Below are 9325 nucleotides of genomic sequence, written 5' to 3'. Positions count from 1 at the left end.
AAAATCCCATTCCAGGCGAGGGACCATCCGAAAACACACATGCCGAGGAGGATGCAGACAGAAGGAGTGATGAATTCTTCCGGACGATGCACGACTCTTAGTTCTTTTTTTTCCGTGGTTGTATTATAAATTCAAAACTTATTTATATATAAAATATTTGCATATTTATTTATTTTTAAAATTTTAATTTTGTTAATAAATTAAATAATTTTAAATATTTTTTAATTATATTTTTAAATTTGTTAAATAATAAAACGAAGTAAATTCGTAGCTAATCTACGACTTATTTACGTTGAACATTTACGAGGAAATCACGAGAAATATTAAACGAGTATTTTACGAGGAAATACTTTCAAGGTATTTACATGAAAATTATGAGGAAAACATTTCAAGGTAATTACGTGAATTTTACGAGGAAATACTTTCGAGATATGTACTTGTCGTTTACGAGGAAATGCTTTCTTGGTATTTACGAGGAACGGTAGCGACATTCTTACGTCGACTGTCTACGTGGCCTTTACAACGATTTGTTTTCTTCGTTTTTACGACGAAATGGTTTCCTCACTATTTTACGATAAATTAGCGATTAAATATGCGTTACGACGAACGTATAACGACGAAACCCGTTTCCTCGCTAATTCCTCGTAAACCCTCTTTTACGACGAACTCACGAGGAAAACCACTGTCGTTAAACTTAGGTTTTCTTGTAGTGTCAAAATACCAACCACCATGAGCAACCAATTTCAAGCTCTAAATACACTTAAAATAAACATATACATCTTCATATCCTTATTTCATCTCAAAATTCTAATTTTTTTTATTTCAAAAACTATAAGCTAATATAGAGTTACTCAAGTTTATGATTCATGGCCAAGAACGAGTGAGTAACTTCCATTAAGAATTTATATGTGCTTGTAAAAGCTAAACATGAATCTCGCTGGACCTAAAAATGATTTTTGAATTTTTCATATTTGTTTCGCAAAGAAGACTTCTAGAGAAGTTTTCTCGTCAATGCATAGGCTAGTTTTGTAAATGACTTTTTGTGTGTGTTTTTAGAGAAGACTTCTCTAGAAGTTTTCTAACTTTTCTTTGTTAACAAAAAAAAAACAAGTTAGTTTTGCAATTGGCCGAAGTTTGTCAGAAATTTAACTTTTTATAAAAGACTTCCCGAAAAGTCTTCTTTACTGTTAGATGAAGTCTTCCACTGTCGTAAGAAGTCTTCATATGTTAGTTTTGCAATTGACAATTAATACTAAAAACTTTAATATTAGTGAGAAGTTCTCTTGTTTTATTTTGGGTTTTTGGTCAAACATTTGGTTACCAGAGAAGACTTCTCTAGTAGTCTTCTGACATAAGGCTTTTAGAGAAGTCTTCTCTGAAAACGTCAATTATAGTCAATTGCAAAATTAACCTACGCAGACTTCTTACGATAGTGAGAAGACTTCATGTGAATGTAAGAAGACTTCTATAGAAGTGTTCTCTGAGAAGACTTCTCTCTTCTAAATATGCGGAACTTTGGTCAATTGCAAAACTAATATGTTTACCAGAGAATTTTTATGTCTTCTATGGTATTGTTGATAATTTTTCAAATTCAAATGTAAGGCATTATTTACAAAGAAAGACGTCTCTAGATGTCTGGCGTAGAGTAGATTTCTTAAGAAAATTTTCTTTGTAAATTTGTAATTGCAAAAATGACATAAACGGAAGAATTCTTAAGAAGTTTTCTATGTCAATCTTTATTAAACTTCACTTTTCTCAAAATTTAAAATTATCTTTAATATTTTCTTGTTAATTAATTCATGTGTATTAGTCAATATTGGTGCTCCTAAGTGAAATTTATAACTTAATTGGTGATAATTATGAGCTTACAGATATTCATGTTGATTAGTGTTTCTACCTAATCCGAGAAAACTTCTTAAGAGGTCTTCTACGTTCGTTTTTGTAAAATTTGTATTTTCAGGAGTGTTAAGTAATTCAAGATATGTTTATAACTTTCAAAAGTGTCAAGTAACTTCAAGTATATCAACTCATGTGGTTTAATGTGTCTTCTTAGATCATAAGATATACTTTTTAACTTTAAAAAATTTGAATTTTCACTTAAATTTAATCTTCTTAGTGAGAGTTATGTTTTTTATCTTTTTTAAATTTGACTCAGTTTTCTCTCTTAGTTTTAGTAAATTTGACTAAAATTTTGTGTTGTTCTGTTTTGCTATGAGTGGGTAGAATGGTTAAAACGTTTTTTGCTATGTAGTATCAATAATTTCAATAATATCAAGTACTTTAGGTAAAAAAATATTGTAGACATCAACATATCTACCAAATTATTTCATTAACATTTTTAAAAAAATTACAAAAGAATTCAAAACTAAAAGAGTACACATAACAATCATAAAACAGACCATAAAAAAAACTATTACAAATGGAGCTTGAGACCATTCCTTAAATATGTTGATGATATAGATAAGCTTGACTCCACTTAAATGAGATATTTTTGGTTCAAAAGACATCCAGGAAAGTTTTCTAGTATAAAATGTATTAGAAAACTTCATCGAAAGTCTTCTAAGGAAGTCTTCTAGCATATAATGCATTAGAAGACTTCCATGGAAGCTTTCCAGGGAAGTCTTATAGCATAAAATATATTAGACGATTTTCGAGGAAGCCTTCCAAAAGTCTTCCAAAAGTCTTTTGAGAAGTTTTCCAAAGTCTGATTCTGATCTAAAAAATCTGCATATTTAAAAACGTTAAATGGCATTAAAACAAAGAAAAACTTCAATATAATTTTTGTAGATCATAAAATCTACACTAAGTATTTTATAGTGATTGAAAGTTTAATCTGTGGAAGAAAAAGATGATGTGGGCAACTTTAGAAGACAACGATATAATCAGATTCCAGTAGGCAAAGATAGATTTTATTGATTAATAAGATCGAATACAACAAGAGGAATAAGATCCGACGTTACAAATGAGGTCAATAAGAGAAAAGACTTAAAGCGAAGTCAAATGAGGTCGATGTGTGTGTATTGCTCTCTGTAGGGTTTTCTCTGTCCTTCGTATTAATCGATCTATTCTTATAGCTGATCGATTCCAGATTTCTCTAAACCTCTCTGCGATCTCCGGCTCTTCAAAATCGATCTCCTTTTGCTCGCCGGAGTCGGGCCTCTTCATTGGTTGTGCGGCCCAGATTACTCAGGCCCAATTACATAGTTGACCAAGAGAGATGGTCTACTCAATATAGATTTTGTACGTTGCTCCGTGCACTTTCTGGTTTATCTGCACAACAGCTATATGCACCGCCTTAGGGCAAATCATTAAATTTCTCGGGCTTAGCGATAGAGCCGTTAGGGCTTGCGATGGCTTATAAGTACCCGAAAACATTCCTTCGCTATCTCAATCTTTCTTTTGTGATCAAAGGCCTTTAATTGCTGAATTCCGATAAGATGGCTCCATCGTTCTTCTATCCTCTTCCGACGATCAAGGATGACCGGCTCGAGGAGCTTTACACCGTTCACGGCGTTGATCGGGCCGTTGTAGGTGATTTGGCTTCTACGTCTGAATCTTCGGAAGCTGTTCGTGATGGAAACGGTGGGGCGTATCTCTCCTTCTTTGAGACCTGTAGTCTTTTATTTCTGATCCCGGAGCCCGTCCTTAATATTTTAGCGGAGCTGGGCTTGTCGCTTACTCAAATGTGCCCTAATTTCCTGAAACATCTTTTGGCGCACCTGGTCAAGGATCGCGAGGAGAGTCTATTGTTCGGCTTCGACGAGCTTCGTCACCTCGTTCTGATGAAGCGAAACAACCAAAACCCTGGGACTTTTCTTATGTCTCCCCGTCCAGGACGTCAAATCATACAGAGCATCCTCTATCGTGATCAGAACTGGCGAGAGGAGTTTTTCGTCTTCAAGATCGATGAAGCGTCTGTGGGAAGCTTTGATTTCTCGAAACTTGCCCGCTATTGGACTGAGGACATAGGTGAGTTCCCCTTTGATATATATATATATTTTTTTTGCATGCGCAAGTAATTCTTGATCGATTTTTGTCTTCTTTTTTGCTTGCTCCAGTTCATTCGGGAATATCTTCTATGACCGACATGCTTCGGGGTTTAATCGGAGCTCTCCGGAGAGGTCACTCGAATTGATCCTCTTTTGATCATTCTTGAATTCGAGCTGCTTTCTTGATGTCGTGTGGATCAGGTGATGCCCCGGAGATAGCGGGTGTCTCCGAGGATGAAGCGGGGCACTCTCAGGAAGATGAAGTGCCTTCCTCTAGCAATACTCCTCTTTCCAATAGGTTGGAGAGGCAGCTTGCGAGGAGGTCATCATTTCGCACCTCCACATCGGCGTTGGCAGGCAAGGCCGATAGCGGGATACCTCCGATCCCAACTCCGCACTCGGATGATGAGGGTTCCCCCAAAGGTTCGGAGATCCCATGTTCCTTTGAGTCCCATCTTGCAGGACAACTCTGCTGCTGCGAGCCGTAAGCGGCGTCGATTGTCGAAGGCCGTTATGCAGGAGCCGTCTCGTTCTAAGCGAGAATCGAAGGGATGGAGGCTTGTCCTAGAGGGCGAAGGTCCTTCATCTATGGGCCAAGACGATCTCGTTTCATTTGCTCGTCGTACGAGGTCCGTGGATTGTCGCCCTCCGTCTCTCGCTTCTCTTGATGAGGAAGGGGCTTATGCCAAAGTAGTCGTCACGAGCTCCAAGGTCGGTTTTGTTGAGCTATATCTATTTCTGTTATAGGTGCTAGGGTACTAACTTCGAGGTTTTCCCCTCTCCAGGTTATGGAAGCTTTTAACGAGTTTGTTGTGACGATGGAGGATCGTGTGCATGCTCTTCGCAACGAGAGTGAGGTGGAGAAAGAAAAGGTTGAGGTCCAAAGGGTTACAGAGGAGCTTCGGACGACCAAGGAGGAGGCTAGGAAGAAAACTGGAGAGGCGATGATCTTGAGGGATGAATGGAAAAGGGCTCGCCAGGAAAGGGTGGTGTTTGAGACCGAGGTCGCTACCCTCAGGACCAAGGTCGTGGAGCTCGAGACTGATCGTGACCGGGATATCTGTGGGGGTTCTCGCGCCGCTCGTCGTGAAATTGCTAACGGCTTCCGAGAGGTTCTAACTTCCTTGGAGAAGAAATGGGTTGACAAGAAGAAGGAAGTGTTTGCTGAGATTCAACTCCACGAGGTGGTTGCCAAGCTCGATCTGCTGAATGAGATCAAGGATGAAGGGCTGGTTGTAGAAGACGAGATCGTTCGTCTGAAGGAGATGGAGAAAGATTGCGAGGTCGCTGCTAGTTTGGCCGCTGTTCCGGATTGGTCAGTCGCGGGTCTTGATCTTCCTCAAGTTTCCGAAGACTTGATCGACGACGAGGCTGCGAGCTCATCTGCTAGAGAAGAAGCTAACTCTTAGGTTGTCTTTTTTTTCATCGTTTCTGTACCGGATCCGAGCGATTTTTCTGTTTCATTTTTGATTTCGTGTTTTTGAATGGATAACTATGACTTTCGGAATATCTTTTCTTTTAAAGATTTTATTCCTCTTTCCAGTTGAAATCCTGTGGTGCCCTTGCCCTTTATAAGGTTTCGTTTTGTTTTGAATCGGTTCCATGTTTCGAACGAGGCTTCCTATTTTCTTTTATTGATATGTCGTCGAGAAGAGTGAATTCCCGTGAGTCCGAAAGGGTACGAGGCCGGAATGGGAGTGTCGGCACAGAAAGAATCTGTTCTGGTGATGTGAGCGAAGTGCTTACAGAAGTTCTTCGCGAGGAGACCCGACTTTCCCGTCCTCCCGCTAGTGGAGAGGGGAAGGATCTTGGGGGAGAAAGGGTGGTGGTTCGTACAAACCCGAACAGCCCGAACGGCTCGGAGGGGCGAGACCATCCTCCAAAGAAAGCGAAGGTTACTGGTACTGATCATCATCATGGCGTTTCGGGCGACAACACTGTTGCGTAACCGTTTCATTGGAAATTTTCTCATTCTAAGGATTGTCCGATCACGAAAGATCCAGACAACCTTGCTCATCTGGTCAGGCATTTCAAGCCGGCCGGATGTACGCTCCCTTCTCTTTGGAATATGACAGAGCGCGATGCATACGTTAAGATGGCTGTTGCGCTAGCTAAGGTCAGTTTTTAATATCAATGATATCGACTCCTCAATTTTTTTTTCTTCGTATTGATATGTCGTGTTCCAGGCTATGAAGGATAATAATGAATTCACAGTGACTTTAGAAAGGCGTTTGCAGGTTGTCCCGCGTTCCAACGAGCTTTACGAGATTAAGTAGGTCGTGTTCGAGAGCTAAAGCTCGGTTTGAAGATGGCTTGGGATCGAGAGCGTGCTAACGCTGCTCAGCTGGCTGCTGCCGAAAATCTAGGGAATCAGGCTGCTTCGCTCAAGGCTCGTTTACAAGTTGTGAGTAAGGAGAGGAAGTCGGCCCTCGAGCAGGTTTCCTTTTTGGAGGCGAAGATCGAGTCTTCCGCGAGTAAATTTGCCGATGATCTTTGTCGTTCTACTTACGATGCTAAGAAGGCCTTGGCCGACAATTATTTAGATATGTTGATATCTTTAAAGGAGAAATGGGAGAAGAAGAAGGCCGCAGCTGACTGTGTGGTCCGTCTTAAAGAAGTTATGGCTAATATCGATCTTCTGAAGGAGATAATGAACAATAACCTGTTGGCTTCGAATGAGTTGCTGCGTCTTCGAGCGAAGGAGGTCAAGCTCGGGTCCGAACTTGACGTGATGGCGGTGTCGGACTTCTCTGTTGGGAGGCTGGATCTTCCTCAGATATCGGAAAATTTACCGGAGGAATTCAAAGCGAAAGTTCCTTCTGAGTGGGTGAATGAACCGGGTGGCGAGACGAAGCGCGCGGGTGGCCAGTTCGAGGATGGCGAATTTGACGCCGAAGAGTAGTTTCAGGGATTCGCGTTTTGCTTTTGTTTTTCCCTTCTGTTTTTTTTTGCATTATTCTTTCAATAAAGAAAAAGAACTGCGAGTTCCTGAATTATTTTTCTGTTCTTATGTGGGCCGATCTTTTGAGGCCATGGGTCGAGTTGTTGTAGATACTTTTTTCGATGTATGTTTGGTATGACAAAAAAATTTGTTAATGAGCTTTGCCGCGTTTCTGGCGGGGCTGATTGTGCCCGAAGACTTGATCAAGGTCTCGGTTTGCAGTCAGTCGTGTTTGAGTATTTCGAGGATTTGCACTTTGCAGATATGGGATATCTGAACTTGATGTGTTTTGAATCAAACTTGGATTTTATTCAAAATGTCGGTATGGTACAAAATTGGTACAAAAATGGTCGCTTGACGTTTAGTTCGAGGTTGATGTTGTCGTGTTAGCGTATTTCGATTGTTGAACGGAGTGGGTTGCGGTATGCATCTTTTGGACTTTGTGGTTGGTGGGTGACTGAACTCGTGTTGTGAGTTGCCTACGTATCCTCGACAAGGGATCAAGTCATAACATAGTTCGATTTTATTCCCAAGAGGTAGGGTCGTTTATTCTGTTGTTTGTGTACGTGTGTACGTTTATTCGGGGTCTTGAGCGCTGATTAAGGATGTGGCTCGATATCTTTAAAGCTTGTGAGGTGGCAGGTTCTGGAGCTTTTCTGGCTTCCTTTGATAGTTTCGATCCCTTTTGGAGTTGGGAACTTCATGCATTGGTGATAGGTTGAGGGAACTGCCTTCATGTTGTACAACTAAGGTCTTCCAAGGATTGCGTTGAACGGGGATGGACGATCTATCACGATGAACTCAGCGATTTTTTTACTTCCCCGGCAGTTACGGCGAGCTTGATTGATCCAAGGGAGTAAGTAGTTTCTCATGCAAATCCAATTAATGGGGTTCGTTCTTGTTTAAGGAGGGCTTCGGTGAATCCCATCCTTTTGAATGCGTCGTAGAAGAGGACTTCAGCCGAGCTTCCTATGTCAATCATGACCCGAGATAGTTCGCAACCGCCGACAACGAGTCGTATTATGAGGGCGTCGTCGTGTGGTTTATCGGGATCTGCAGTTTTGTTCTCGTCGAAAGTTATTTCGTGGTCTGTGGTCGGGACCTGATAGTGGCTCTCTGATTCCTACGTTGTTCTTGGGTTTTCCTTGGTATGCTTTGATCGAGTTAACCGAGTTGCAAAATTTAGAGCCTCCGTATATAAAGTCGATTCGTTTTTGCTTTTTTCATAAGCCGGGAAGCCCCATTCTTTGGTCGGTGCTAGTTGGTAGTGTTTCTGCTCCCCAGACAGGTCGCGATTAATCGTTCGCGTGCTGTCTTTTTCCGAATTTGGGGGCCGATCGGTCTCTCTAGCAGTTCCCGGACCTTGGCCATCTTATGTTTTCGCTTACGGTTAGGGATTTTCCTGAAGGGAGTCTTCGTATTTGGATTGTATTGGGGAGGGGAGGCTCTGTCGAGGTCTTCTAAGGTGCGGATTGCTACTGTGATATCGATGCACACTTTTCCTTTGGTCTGACCTTCGATTTTGTTGGGGATATTGCGCTTTGGTCCCTATGAAATCATGTCGACTCTTTTCTTTGGCGCTGAAGGTGGAGAGCTAGGTGATTCAAGCTCGGTTTCCCTATTTCTTTTATTCGAAGAGCTTTTAATTTTCCGGTTGGTTTTCGGAGTTACTGGCGCTTCTTCTTCTTCGTTATCTTCACTGGTTTCTTTATTTTCGTTTTGACTGCGAAGTGCTGCTCGACATTCCTCGGTCAAATGACCCTTCCGATTATGGAAGTCACAGTATTTGTTAAGATCGTACGTCGACGATTTCTTTTGCGGCGAATTGTTTATCGCATAGGAATGATGCCCTTTGGTTGCTGGTTCTTTAGAAGCATTAGTCTTTTTGGCGGCGTTATTTTTGTTCGCGCTTTATTGTTCCTTTAAAGCGGCGACCTCTTCTTCGTGGATTGCGAAATAGGAGGCTCGATGTAGGGCGTCGTCCAATGAGACAGGTGCTTGTACCGCTATTTCTTCTCTAAATTTGGATGAGAACCAGACGCCGTTCTTTAGTGCTGCCAAGGCCACAACTTCGTTCGTATGTGAAATCTTGGCCTTGATTTCTCTGAAATTGTTTATGTACGCTCTTAGCGGTTCGAAGGGTGCTTGCTTGAGATTCCAGAGATCCGCCTCGGTAACCCTTGTTTCTATGAAAATTGAGTATTGTTTGAGGTACGTAGATAATAACTGGGTGAAGTTATCGATTGAGTTTTCTTCCAGGCCAGCGAACCACTCGAGAGCGGCTCCGGTGAGATTTTCAGCGAAGAAGCGACAGTAACTGGCCTCTTTTTGTCATCGTTGATATGCGCTCTCGATATTGCTAGTCTGAAGGCTCGTACGTGAGCTTTGGGGTACG

Source organism: Brassica oleracea, chromosome C1 (genome assembly GCF_000695525.1).
Source record: "Brassica oleracea var. oleracea cultivar TO1000 chromosome C1, BOL, whole genome shotgun sequence".
NCBI classification, from domain to species: Eukaryota; Viridiplantae; Streptophyta; class Magnoliopsida; order Brassicales; family Brassicaceae; genus Brassica; species Brassica oleracea.
This window is presented reverse-complemented; position numbering follows the sequence as displayed.